Here is a 14,448-nt window from a genome sequence, read left to right as displayed (position 1 = left end):
TCTCCACAGTCCCAGCAGTCTTGTCTGTCCCCCACGAGGAGCAGCTGAGAGTGGAGGTGCCTCCAGGAAAGGAATGTCCTGGCAGCGCCCAGAGATTTCCAGAGCCCGGATGTTCTTGCTGGAGCAGAGAAGTGTTCCTGCCGCGGTCAGCAAATGAGGTGTGGAATAGAACTCCCCACAGTTAAAGGTAGGAGGTGGTGTGTTTATTACAGCCAGGCACAGGAGGAGTTGTCTCCTGAAGACATGTGTGAAGAAGCACTGTCTCTCTACTGATCTAAAAAAATCTTACATATTCATATAATTCCCAAAACAACTAATACATATTCATTAGGTAACCCCACCTACCCCCTTTGTATTCAAATGTATTATAACTGAGTCCAAAGTTCCTTCACATTTGCGGATTCTTTCACATCACATGGGTGGGTGGGTTTTAAAGTGGGGAATGGTCTCCTTCTGATGAAGGCCAAGATGTCTTGCTCAATTTGATCTCTTTACTTATGATCTATTGGCAGGCTTTCGCACCCCTTGTCTATAGCTGAAGTTTTGGGGCCCAGGTGCAGGCTACGGTCCTCTTCTTTGTCCCAAAGAAATCCGCATCCCATCCTGCTTCTTTAATCATAGTAAAGACAGGCAAGGGATATATTACCCTAGCCTTAACTACCTTATCTGCTAAAAATTAACTATCCCCTATTATTTCTACTCTTCTTGCTATACTCTTTCCCCCTAATATTGCTAAAATTTTAACTCTTCCAATTCTTTTAAATCCTTGACTCATTGGCCTCATCTCACACACCAGCCATGTGTGAGCCAATGCTGTAACTGGGAAATTCCACTCCTGAGCAGGAGATACCAGGCCTGGTTCTGAGCTGGAAGGGTGAGAAGGATGAGATGCACGTGGTTTTGATCCAGGGGATGTCCTGAAAGTGCATTGCCTACCTGCCCCTGCTGCTGAGCATCACACTCCACCTCCTTCTCGTGCTCAGCAAATTTTAGGAATCCAGGGCTTGGTATGTATTATTTGCTAGTGCAACAAATAGAATGAATTTGCTTTGTAAGCCCAGTTTTGTCCTGGGTTATTTTGTGCATGGGTCTGTCTCCTCCTGAACCTGTGTCAAAGACCAGCAGGGACCTACAGGACACTCCTATTCTCATGTCAGTAAATTCGGAGAAGTGACTTAAGTGCCAATAAGTATCAATCAGTAAATCAAATAATTTGGGGGAATGTGATGATGGTCACAAAGATTGCAGGATGAAGAGAGAGGCGAGAATGTTGACCTCATGTTCAGAAGGCTTGATTTATTATTTTATGATATATATTACATTATAACTATACTAAAAGAAATAGAAGGAAAGTTGTCAGAAGGCTAGCTAAGCTAAGAATATAAAAGGCATGAATACCAAAGGTCTGTCTCCTGGCAGAGAGTGAGACCCAGCTCTGCCATGAGTGGTCAGTACATCCAAACATCCACAGGAGACCAATCATGCATCCACCTGTTACATTCCACAGCAGTAGATAACCATTGTTTACTCTTTGTTGCTGAAACTTCTCAGCTTCAGCAGGAAAAATCCTAATGAAAGGATTTTAATGAAAAGATGTCTGTGATAGGGGAATATTTAGCCTGTGAGTTTCAGCAAAGTATTGAATATGTCTTAGATCGATGGACACAAACTAGTAAGTGAGATTGCTGGGTGTGCACGTGTTAGGGAAGTGATTCCCCACACACCCAGTGCTGAGATCAAGGATTGCCTCTCTTCTAACCCTGAGCTGGCATCAGGGATCGGGTCCTGCTTGGTAATGTTCATTTTGAAGACTTCTGTTGAGCAGGTAAGAATGGTGAAAATGAAATCTTTTCCAGCTGTTTCCCTTTGGTTTACCTGTTTGAGGGTTAAAATTGTGTGCTGCAGGTGTGCTGGGTGTGTGCAGAGCAGTGCAGCCCCAGAAACCCCTTGGCTTGCCCGCAGGTTGTCATGCCTTGTTGCCAGGTGTGCCCAGCTGTGGCAGGAGAAGGAGCCCGCAGCGCAGTGGGCACCGTGCCCTGCCCAGCCGGGGCTCTCTGGCACAGAGCAGCAGCAGCGCCAGCACCGTTCAACCCGCTCCTGCCTTGGCTCCCCCTGGCACACAGAAGCCTCTGGAAATCAGCACCGCCAGCGGCGTTCCCAGCTGGGAGCAGCTGCTGCTGGCGGGCAGATGCTGCCAGTTCGACTGCTGCCAAAGGGGAAGAGAGGCAGAGATGTACACGCACCGGAGCCCTGGGCATGTCCAATAAAGGTGCAAATATGTGGGGAGATTTGTTAGGAAACATTTCAGCTGTGATGCCAACAGTGGCTTCTCTCCTGGTTCTGTGTGTTCTGGACAAGTAATGCAATGGTTGGCTCTGACAATTAAGAAGCAGATGTTATGTGGATGTTCAAATGAGTAGTGATTATATTGTAATATATTCTCCCATAGTCCTCTTTCCCGTCCCCCTTGTAACAGCCTGGGTAGTCAGGGCATTTGGGGAGGGCCAGCTTGTGACCAGCAGGCAGGGTGTAACAACACCTGACCTCCAGTCAGGATGCAAGAAAGTAATATCCTCCAATGGATAGCAGAGAAAGAGTTGACTGACAAAACTTTTAGAGGGGCTAAGGGTATAAAAGGCAGAGCATCGTTTTTGTAGATGAGCACATGGCTGCTAGTCACAGAGACTCCCAATGCTGCAATTTTTCCTTATTCAGTCCTTTGTTAAGGTTTACTAAACCTTTAAAATTTTAAAAGTGAGAGTCATTTCTCACATGTGCAATGCTGTGGGCCATTGTCTTGTTCTGGTTTCCTTTGCTTGTGTCCCATCTGAGTGCTCAACTGGGGTACAGGCTGTAGGTGCTTGGGGCACTCCTGGAGTTCCTCTTGGATCCCTGAACAGGGTTTGGCCCATGAGGGGCTTTTGCGCTGCTTTGTGACACAGAAAAACTTCCCAGGCTCTTTTGTATTTGCTGTAGGGAAGGTTGGTTATTGCTTTGCATAAATTCACAGACCAACATGGAGTGTTTGCTTTGTGATGTCAGGGCATGGTTGCCACCTTGTCGTCGTGACATCAGAAGGTTGCCTTGGTGCACAGAAGGCCTGAGTGTCAGAGCAGCCCTGGGCCTTGCTCAGTTGAGGAGAACTTTTCTGGTTGGGGTATTTGTCAGTGGGTAGCTGCCCACTGACAAGAGCCTTGTTTCTTCTATTTACCCAACTTTCAAAAATGACAATATTTCACCATCTGGCCACAGCAGCTTTTGCTGCATATGGCATTTCTTTTTCCGCGTATTACGTTACACACTTTGCACGTAAGTAGAGTTTTCCATTCTACTTAGGTTAGGGTGTATCCTTACCTGGCTTTTGTATGTCTTCCTGCTCTTTCTTGGGGGCTGAGTTTCTGATTTTGAAAGAGCATTAGGATGCCAGTGGTTTGGTAAAGCTCCTGTCAAGAGGTTCAGCTAAAAGGGGGTGTCTGTAGCCACAGGGGCAGCATTTGCAGGGGAACCTGCTGGGCTTCCATTCCCTCCACGGGAGAGTCTGTGGCAGCACAGTCTGTCATTTCCTCAGTTTGCTGGGACAAGCAGGACAACTTCCAAAATGCAGCCTGGGAGGCCTTCTCAGAAGGCCTTCTAAGGACTTTGTAGTTCTCCCCAGAACTCAGGGAAAGCTTCTTTTGTTCCAAATTTTGTAATGAAAGGATTTGACTGTCTATTTTGACCCTTGACTGAGTGCTAAAAGAGTGATTCCCTTTGCAGTGAAGTGCAAACAACAAAGCAGTGAGTGTCTGCTCCTGAGGCCTGGAGCTGCTGCTGTGCTCTTTCACAGCAGAACTGCCACAGCTCAGGGGGATTTGGGGCAAGCTTTTCTGGGTGACTGTTTTCAGCAACTTAATGGGAATTAGTGCATGCAACTTCTTTTTTTAAAAAAGTACCTGAAAGACAAGAGAACAATAGCTGCTTTATCTGCTGGACAGAACAGAAGCATTGAGTGTTGAAGAACAATTTGCATTTTCTTGATCACGTTTGTATTCATTTACAGGCTAAACAGGCTGAAGTGTAGGCACAACCAAGATTATTGTCCTGATCTCTTGCTGGCTGTGTGAAGGAACTATGTCATGTGGAGGGATGTTGATAAAGAAAAATACTCTCTGTTTGGGTTGACTTCTTCTCTTCTGTGGGATTCAGCAGCCCAGGCAGTTTTCTCACAGCACTTGTTCATTTTCCCTTGCCCACTACAGGTCACCTGAAGCGTGTATTCAGAGGTGCTGATCCTGAGGTGAGTGAGAAAGGTTCATGTTCCTGGTGCTTAAGAATTGTAGAGCAAGCTGTGAGCTTGGCCTGTGGCAGTAGAGTGTAGAGGGCCAGCTGGGCAGGCTGAAAGAAAATCCATTTCCATGTCTGCAGCAGCAATAACAAAGGCATCGCTGGCTATTTCCTAATTTTCCATTTCAGAACTTTCAAGGAATGAAAAGCTTGTTTTGCAGAGAGAATGTTGCTTCTTGATAGCAGCCAGGGCGAAATGTCTAATTCAGAACTATTAGCAATTCTGTTGAATTAGCCCATTTAAATTTAGTGTCAGTGACTTAGAATCCCATTGTTATCAAAGTTTCTGATTTGTCCTTAGCAGAGCTGGTTGTAGAAATAGAGCTGAATAGCATAAAGTGCTGAATAGAAATAAGGTTATAAATTATAGGTAACTTTGTGTCCCTCATACTGCTGTCTGTCCACAGATCACAGAACCAACAGCAGTCTCTCCTCTGGCTCCCTCGGCTCATGGAGAGGAGGCCAAAGAGGAGGCAAATGAGGTGGGTGAGCGCCAGCCTCCAGCTGTGCTCACACCACAGCCTGAACATTCTGAGCCAGTAAGTGCCAGCTGTGTGTGCTGCTGTCTTTAGTGCAGGGCAGAGCTGCAAGTTTCTGACCAGCCAGCACTTGCTGTTGCTGGCTGAGGATGCTGAGTGCTGGAGTCCTGCCAGGGCCTGGTGATTGCCCCCAGCCTGTGAGAGATGGACAATGGGCTTTGGTCTGTCATGTTTAGGGACCAGCTTCCTGGCATTTTGATAGGGGCCAGCCTGAAGCACGAAGGCTCCCTGTTCCCAGAGGAGGGAGCATGTCAAAGACACTGTGCTCAGCCTTGTTGGGTACACAGGGGACACTGTGGCGTGGAGAGACCTGTCCCCCTGCACAGACTGGCCAAGTAGCTGCAGGCACAAAAAAATGTTGATCTGACCACACAAGTTCTTTCTGGTGCTTTGTCTCCACAAACTTCTTGGGTGTGTTTACTTGGGAGTATTTCAGAGACACACTGGGGATGTAGAGTTGCTGCTTGAAGTCAGGGATTTTGGTGCCTTTGTTGCCAGGTTGCTCTTTTGCCCCTTCAGGCAGAGCAGCCAGTAGCAGAACAGATAGGTGCTCTGAGTCTGCCTGTTTCTTGGTCTTTGATAAGCTGCAAGGAGATGACTGTGTTGTCCATGAAGCTGTGGGGGGGCATTCTTGTCAGGCGTGGCAAAAGAAACAAAGGGAGTAGTTCTGAACCCTTCTTCTGAGGCAAAAACCAGACACTGCATGTGTCTGTCGATACCTTCTATTGTGTAGTATGCTTTGAAAACTGCATTTGAAAACTGCATTGGAGCCTAGAGTGCGAGCAAAGCTGCAAGTCCTTGACTGCTGTCTTGTAATGCTAAACCCAGGATGTACACCTTGCAATGGTGCCTGCAGTATCTGAAGTGCAATGGGCACCTTTGTGGCTGGGGAGCTGCGTGGGCCCAAAGGACGCAGGGCTGGCGGCCGTGAGCAGCTGAAGATGAGGCAGCGTGGGGCCAGGGGCCCAAGAAGGCCAAGGGCACGGTGGCTGTGCCAGCAGCAGTGGGGCTGCAGGAGCAGGGCAGGGAGCGTGGTCCTGTGCTGGGCAGCGCTGCGGCCACAGCTGGAGTGCTGTGTGCAGCTGTGGGCCCTGGGAAGCAGAAAGTCATGGAGGGGCTGCAGCGTGGGCACAGAGGGACAGGGGAGCTGGGCAAGGGGTGCAGCACAAGGCCAGGGAGGAGGTGCTGAGGGAGCTTTAGCCTGGACAATGGGGGCTCTTGAGGGACCTTCAGGCAGACTGCCATTGATCCCTGCCTTGGATCCATAGAGCCAATGCTCAGCACGAGGGCTTTTTCCCTGCCAGACATCCCTTCACTGCATCCAAGTGCTTTAGACACTGGTGTGGGTAACACTTTCATATTTTGTTTATTTGTTTGTTTGCTAGAAGGACAAGTCTTGTGCAATTTCTCCTTCTCCAGAGAGCAAGGGAGCTTTTTTCTCAATCTTTCCTGCCCTTTTACAGCACTGGCAGAAATTCTGCTAGAATTTTAATGTTCAAGGAGGCAGTTCTGGATAATGCAGTATTTTTGCACAAGAACACATAGTTTGGGGCAGGGATGTTGGTGCAGAACGAGCTGTTCTGGTGCCAGACCAGCCAGTAGGGCTTGCCCATCATTTTCAAGTTAACGGCTCCCGTGTCTTTTGGCGTCCCAGGGAATCAATGTGTGTTGTGTTTGGGAAGTGAGTAGGAAATCAATGCCCTTGCATTCCAGCTGGCCCTCAGAGATTAGAGGAGCTGGGAGGGGCTGGGCTGCATTTCTGATTCCAGCCACTTTAGCACCATCAGTGTGGGCGAGTCCAAGCGAAGAACTTGCCCGAGCACAGATGCACAAAGAGAGCCGTTCCCAGTGCAATGCTCTGGGTCTGGTTGCATTCCATAGGGACCCACACGCTCCAGATACCCCAAGAGTGTGGGTTACTGAAGCAACAGGAGAGCAAATTCAGGATGGCTGCTGATCGGGGCACTGCTACCGAGTGCTGATGTGTGTAGCGACAGAAAGGACAGGATTGATTCAGGGTGACCCCCACGTGGGGAATAATGTGCTTTGGCTCTATGATTAAGAAGGTTAAACAAATGCTTTCTTAAGCTATGTTATATTACACTAGTACTATATTAAAACTATACTAAAGAGATACTTCACTAAAAAGCTACTAAAGAAAAACTCGTGACTGTCTCCAGGCAGTCTTTTATCTAATTAACTAATCAGTCTAAACAACTATCACTAAAATCCAACTAACAAATCACTTTCAGAAAACAATCACTATAACACATTCTTCCTATACTAAAAAACAAGAACAGCCAGTAGAGATTAGAATTGTTTTCTCTTCTTCTCTAAGTTTCTCACTACCTTCCCTTAAAAAAAACCTAGGAGAGAGAATTATATCTCTCTCCATTCAAAGAATGTAAATACCACAGTACAGTAAAGAGAGATTATAAAAGTGAGATCTGTCTGTCTATCTATGTATCTATTTAAATCCTCCTGACTCTGCTCCAAAGCAGTGGAAGATGCAAAGCTCACCTAAAGGCATCCCTTCAGGAGAGACAAACAGGACACGGCGGAAGCAGAGGGAGGCTCTCACCAGACCCTTGAGAAATGCCACCCCTTCCCTGTCAGCTGCCTGAGAGGCTGCTGGAGCTTCAGTCCCAGATGGCCCCTGATTGTAGGGCCAGGGTCACTTTGGAATCTGTGCCTCCCCTCGGGCAGAGAAGGACCGAGGAGAGCAGCAGCACAGTGCTTTGGGAACGTGTGAGCCCAGCAGTCTGTGAGTCTTGGCCCACAAAGGGCGTATGAGAAGTTGAAACCCATCTTCTCTTGCTTTCTGTGCAGGTGCTTCTAGGGAAAGAGCAGGAGCACATTGCCTCATCTGAGCTGCCATGCCAGACTCAGGGAGTGCTGTTCCCTGCCCGAGGGCAGGAAGAACAGCTCAGGCAGCAGGTGGAAGAGCCACAGGAGAATGGCCAGGTGAGCCTGACTGGCCAGGGCACAGAGGGAAGGGCAGGGAGAGGGGCATAAACCAGAGCTCTTGGGACTGAGGAGGCCAGGAGTCCCACAGGCACTGGAAGGACAGAGCCTTGCAATCTGCAGAGATCAGCACCAGCACAGGAGGGTTACAGTGGAAGCAGAGCTGGGTAGGGAAGCAGAAAGAAGGGGCTGAATAAATGTGATTTTGAGGCTAAAAGAGGGAAAAGCTGAGCTTGATGGCAGCTCTCAGTCACTTGCTCTGCTTTTGTGTGTACAGAACATCAAGGCAGAGCCACAAGCAGAGCTGCTTGAAGCTCAGAGTGCCATCATGGCAGTGAAGAGGAGGAATGAAGACATCCAAGAGGAGAAGAATCTCCCTATGCACAGGGGTAATCAACAAAAACAGGTGAATGAAGGAATGGCAGCCACTCTACTCATGAAAGAGTCCTTTCCGTTGTTGTTTACAGAAAATTGACAAACAGATGCAGGCACAGCTGCAGGAAACTGAGGCTAGGACCAAGGCAAGGAAGAAGAGGCTAGACGAAAAAATTAAAATCATCCAAGAGAAAATGAATTGCCTCCTTCAGGAGCAAAAGGCTCTAGAAAAGCAAGTGAGGGAAATAGCCATCAGCACTGCAGTCACCCAAGGGTGGTTTCTGCCCTCCTTGCCTTCCCAGTGCAGAGCAGCAGGGGTGGGTTATGCCTCTGAGTGCCATCCTGATGAGGCCTCTGTCAGAGCTGCTCTCAAGGACACTTCCTGCTCTGCTGGATCTCAGCTGATGCTCTAGACAGTGGCATTACTCCTTTGGCCATTTAGCCAGCAGTCATGAACTCCTGCTGGCTTCTTCCAGGTGACCTTGTTTCTTGAGGTGTTTTTGCAGGTGAACATGGTCACTCACATAGATTTGGAATACAAGCTACAAGCTGTCTGTATCCCTTGCAGATCTGCTCCTGTCCTTTACTTTCTTCCCAGTCGATGTCTCCTGGCAGACGGGGACAAGCTGTAGTCTCTGACTGCTTTGTTCTGTTTGACTTGAGGTGGAAGTGTCGCCATCCTACCTGGCAGCCTGCAGAGAGTTCCAGCAAATGACGGGCAACCAAGAGCCCCGAGGCTGGCATGAGGCCCAGGAACTGACCCACCCAGAGATGCTGCAGGATAAGCATGTCCCGAGGAAGGTGCAGAAAAAGAGAATTTCATGGCAGGAGGTAGAATATTAGAATAAGGAGCTGCAAATGTATCTGCAGACCTAGGAGGGGGAAAGGAGTCTTTGAGAGAAGTGGAGCGGTCGTTGCTGCAGTCATCCTTTAGAACAAGAAACTGGCTATGAACTCGAGTCAAACCAGCCTTTGCTTTTGACCATTTGGTTTCACAAGGGGACATCCAAAGCAATCCAGTTGAAGAGCTCTGCATGTGGCTGACAGCAGCTTCCTAAGAGCTTGCATTTCAAATGGCAATCTCTCTTGCATTTCAGGGCAATCTCTGCCACACCTTCCTGACATCAACTCATTTCTTGTCTCAGATCTACACCGACTCTGACACTGAAGCTGCTGCAGAAGCAGCAGTGCCATCCCAAGGAGCCTTTGCTCCCCAGCTGAAGAAGTGGAGCCTGAGCCCTTGGTTCACCTGCTGTGCTGACCCAGCTGCTGCTCAGCAACAGGAGATGGCGGGTGACTCCCTGGAGCAGCAGAGTACGTCTGGTATCTTTCTTATCTGAGGGACAGTGTGTTGTGTGTACATGTCAGCATAGCTGTACCAAGGGTTCTGATCAGTTTAGTGTCACAGAAGTGCTGGCAGTGCTCCGAGGCAGCAAGAGAGAGCTCTGGGTGTTCCTGCTGCCTCTGAGGGCAGCTTAGACTGGCTGGAGTTTGCCTGAGCTTCCCTCTCTGCCGAAGGCAGAATCAGGGATTGTTCCTGGATCAGCAGAAGGCTGTGACTGCTTGAGTCCTAGCCACTGGCAGAAGCCCTGCTGAAATCAGTCTCTAGGAGAACACATCAAGCCCTTTGTGATTCTGCAGCGCAACCCAATGAATCTGCTTCTTGCCCTGAACAGCTGCCAGTGCTGTGCTCTCAGATAAGATCTGGTAGGGTTGAGAAGAGAGCCCAGTGGATTCTGTGTCTACCATCACCTGTTGGGACAAAAAGGGCACTGATCTGTGCCTGGGTGTGGCTGATCTCAAAGCCCATCCTGTTGTGTCCTGAATGGGGGTAACAGCTTGTCCGGGGCTCAGGCTCACTCTGGCTTCTTCCCATCAGTGCCTGTCAGTGCTCATGCTTGGGCTTTGCCAGACTTGTTGTGGTCGCTGCCCTGTCCCTGAGGGCTGTGGGAATGCAGAGGCTGGAGCCTTCCTTAGCTGGGAGGGTCCCGCTGCTGCCCGGCTGCTGCAGCGCGGAGCTGCCTGAGGCCGCAGCCCCTGCTCTGGGCCGGCTTCTGCCTCGCACGGCCTGGACTCACAAGAGGGTCAGCATCTCCTCTGGGCAGCTCTCTGTGTCACAGGGACGCCTGAGGAGCACTGCTGTCCTCTGTGCCCGTGCCCGCCGTGCCGAGTTGGGAAGATGGGGACGTGTGCGGTGCCGAGAGGGCGAGTGCAATGGGAGCGACTGAGCCGCGCTGTCAGGGAGAAGAGAAGCGGCGCGGTTCTTCACGCGGGGCATGGGCAAGGGCGTCTGTGAGCTCAGCCTGCTCATAAAGGGTGAGGGTCCTGATGCTGAAAGCCCCGTGGGGATTGGTTCTAGCATGAGCTGCTCTGGTTTACAAACACAGAGGCATTCTTCTGGCAAACTGCTGCAAGGTGGAAAAGATGGGAACACTTGGCAATATTCCTCCTGTTCTGGACTTGGCATCTGTTCAGAGGAATTGATACCAGATGTCCAGGTGCATTTAATCTTAGCAAGTAGGAAACCTTTTATAAATCTCACAGTGTTTATTCCCAAGAAAACAAAGGCACTGTTAGTTCCAGCTCTCCTTAATGTTTCTAGATGACAAACTTAATTGCCTTGGTAGGTATTCTCTTCTGATCTCAGTCTCCTCTGAATGTATCTCCCTGTGCTTCCCTGTGTGCCTGCTGTCAAGAGGTCTCTCTCTTCAAAGGATGCTGGAAATCAGCCTCTGTGCCAGCCACTTGTGCTGTGGGCCTGTTGTTCTTTTCTTGTTGTTCCAGTTCCTGTTCCTGTTGTTGTTAGCCAGCTGTCCACAAAGGGAGGGCTCAGAGCTCCAGACAGTGGGGCTGCCTTTTGTATCTCCTAGAAGGTGAGATCTCTGCTTTGAAGTGAACATCTTGCATTTTGTTTCCCTCAGGGAGAATGGTGAAGATGGAAAATCCTATTCTAAAATACATTGAACTGGAAAATATTGGCAGTGGGTGAGTCCAAGCAATGTTAATTTTACAAAACTATGCATCAGATGTTTTGCTGGCGGAATAGGTATCAAGTGTGAAGTCAGACAAGCTGCAAATGTGTTCAGGCACTGGGCTTAGATTTTCAGTGCTGATCAGAATTTCTAAGTGTGCTCAGAAGACATTGTCAAACACATCTCAATGTTTCCAGTGTCCTGCAGGTCTGCGGTATTTACAGCACAGATCTCCTGTGTGGGCTGGCTTTCACTGCAAGATCTAAATGGCTTCTCCTCTCTCTGCTTCTGTTTTGTTTCTAGGACTTTTGGAGATGTTTGTAAAGCACTTGACACTGCCACAGGAGGAGAGGTAAATGTCAACAGCCCCTGCAGACTCTGCTGCACTCGAGGGCTTTCCCCTCTGGTGTGAGCTGTGGCTGGAGCTTTGGGCAGAGCTGCGCTGAAAAGGCACAAGAAGCACAGACTGGTGCCAGCCCACAGAACACATTTGGGACTTTGTCCTCCTCAGCTGCCGGAAGGAAGGCACGGAGGGCAGCGGCTCCTTTCAGAGAAGGACGCGCTCACTCGCTCTCCATTGCTAAAACAAAGGTGGTGCGTGCGAGCACCTCACTGCTCTTTGGGGCTACAGCTTCAGAGTTCTGAATTCTCATTTCTGGCTGCCAGCAAATCCATCTGAAAGTTACTGGTAGTTCCTTAGCCACCTGCAGTGCTGCACTTGGGAACTGCACATAGGGAGAGATCTGCAAGGTGTCCCTGAAAGCCCTAAGCCCTGCCCATAGCCCAAGATGTATCCACAGAGTATTAAGTTCTGAGTCCCAAACAAAGCAGCAGAGAGTGTGGTCAGAGGTTTGTGGGTGATAACTGAGACACTGCTGTTACCAAGTGGTCAAGGCAAAATGTCAGTGGCCCCACGTGTCCTGTAACTGGCTCCCAAGGGAGCAGAGAAATGGGCTGTTGGAATGTCAGTTCCTAATTACTGCAGTGCCTAATCACAAGGCAGTTTGGCACAGCTCAGCTGTGTCATTGCAAAATCACTTGCTCCACGTGCCTTGTGGTCTCATGCCACCAACGTCTCAAGTTACTGATTTTCAATGTCATTTTAGGTGGCCATCAAGAAAATACAGCTTCAAGGACTGAGGAAGAAGGAACTAAAAGTCAACGAACTCATGGTCATGAAGGTGAATAGAAATCCTAACCTGGTCAACTGTTTAGACAGGTGAGTTGTGCTTTTGTCCCATGAATGTTTGTTTGCATGTTGCAAACATGCAAGGTAAAATCCCACTTTGGTCACTGGCAGAAAATAGAGCTGTAATTATTGGCTAATTATTATTGCTCTTTTCATCTCCAGTGGATGGGAAGAGATTGCATTTTGTCTGCATTAGTCTTCGCTGGCACATGGTATTTGAAAATTGTTCAAAAACCCAGATGAGTTGTGTCTTACTAAATCAATGATCTCTATATTCACAGCCACCACTTTGTTTTGGAGCTTGATTTTTTTCAAGTGTCTTCTTACGTCCAGGTAAACTAACAAGGATTTCCCTTGGATTGTTGCCACTGTTTTCCATTGCTATGCATGCCAGGAAGACTAGATACTTTTTTTCCAGAAACACCAAGCATGACAGGTTTTTTTATCTGGGCTGTTACTAAACTGCACATTTTCCTTGCTGCCCATCTAAGACATCTCCTTTTTTGCAGCTGCGCCTTTCTCCTTGAGACTGCACAGATGGCAAACAATGCACAGCCAAGAGGGAATGTCTCTTCCTTTATTTTGTCTTTGTCTCAAAGGGACCTGAAAAGAAGAACCAACCTGTCTTTTCCAAACAGCAACTTAGCCATGTACATTCATCTCCATGCCCTTGTTTCCTTCTTTCAGCTACCTTGTGGGTGAGGAACTGTCCCTGGTTATGGAGTACATGGATGGAGGCACTCTGAGCAATGTCATAAGCCAGACCTACCTGTCGGAAGATGAGATGGCAGCCATCAGTCGGGAGGTCAGCAATCCCATCTGTGTTTCCAAGGGCTTCGGCAGGATTGTCTGGGAAACAGGGGCTCAGAGCTGGAGTGATTTCCTTTGCCGAGCTTTGTTTCTGTGTTGCTGGTATGCTATGGGCAAGTAAAAGCGTCTCAAGTGAAAGGCCTGCCAGTGCCCCTGCACTCCCTGTACTCAGTGCCAGTACTCTTATCTCCTGCTGTTGTATTCTCGCTCTGTCTCTTGTATTTTTATTTGTATTTTCTGTTCTCTACCTTGCCTCTCTAAATGTTTGCCTGGAGTCTGTCTTCGCTGCATTCCTTGCCTGTAAAAGCAAAGTGCTGGTGGCAGGATTTGAAAAGACCAGCAAAGAAAAAAGACTCATTTCTCACAGTCCTCAGCTGAAAAGGATAGAAGTGCAGCCAAAATGCTCTTTGCTTCCGCAAAGTGACTGGTGTGATACTTCCAAGCCTGTGCTGAGGCCAGCAAGAAAATCTTTTCCATGCAGCCTCCCACACAAAAGTGATCCACTAAACACCAAAGGGAGGGACTTTTCCTTTCCAAACCCCTCCTTTGTCCTCTGCATGGAAAAAGCAGGTCCACTGCAGCAGGAGTCGTCCTGGCTGGTTTGCAGGGGACAGCCTACAACAGCAGGTGCTGTTGCTCTTTCAAAAGCTGATGTGCCTTTCCTCAGAAAGGTCCTGTCCTGCAAGTGTTGGAGCAGCAAGCTCTTCCTCTCAGTGGCCATTACTGTTCTGCCCTTACTCCCCATTCCCCTGGAGAGGGAATCTTTTAGATTCTTTGTTTCCTTCCTGGTGTGATGAAATCACATCACTCATTTTTGCCCTCCTCTTTCTGTTTTCTTGCTCAGTGCCTGCAAGGACTGGATTTTCTTCATTCAAACCATGTCATCCACCAAGATGTGAAGAGCAGCAACATCCTTCTCAGAACTGACGGTTCTGTCAAGCTGGGTCAGTATATTCTTGGTCAGGTGCAGCTTTCCAGGGATGTGTGTGTGGGGCTGCTTGGGGTGACTGCCAGCTCCCCAAAAATGGTGCTGGTGGCAGTGCAGGGACCCCTGCTGCGAGCTGAGGGCACAGTTGGAACGTGCACAGAGGTATAAGGAACCACAAGCAGTCAAGAGTGGCCTTGCTCTGTGTGTGTCCCTTCTAGACAGAGGGATCTACAATCTAAAGCTTCAGGGGAATGAAGTCCACTGCTGTGAGCAGCATTAAGAAACCTGGGTTTTTTTGGAAGTGGCCAATTCCATACTCCCTTGGCTAAAGCCCCAAGGAAATCGAGT

The 14,448-nt window shown here is 48.8% G+C and overlaps 1 long non-coding RNA gene across 1 annotated transcript; it reads left to right on the top strand.

The window, feature by feature from the left end:
* The first annotated feature begins 12,307 nt into the window (after positions 1-12,307).
* Positions 12,308-14,116, top strand: LOC134433492 (uncharacterized). The gene is made up of 3 exons (XR_010031565.1): positions 12,308-12,354; positions 13,050-13,167; positions 14,017-14,116. It is a non-coding gene; the product is annotated as an uncharacterized LOC134433492 (long non-coding RNA).
* The last annotated feature ends 332 nt before the right edge of the window (positions 14,117-14,448 follow it).

Source organism: Melospiza melodia, unplaced genomic scaffold (genome assembly GCF_035770615.1).
Source record: "Melospiza melodia melodia isolate bMelMel2 unplaced genomic scaffold, bMelMel2.pri scaffold_18, whole genome shotgun sequence".
In the NCBI taxonomy this organism is placed as follows: domain Eukaryota; kingdom Metazoa; phylum Chordata; class Aves; order Passeriformes; family Passerellidae; genus Melospiza; species Melospiza melodia.
The sequence above is the reverse complement of the archived record's forward strand: the minus strand, read 5'-3'. Positions and strand labels throughout refer to the sequence as shown.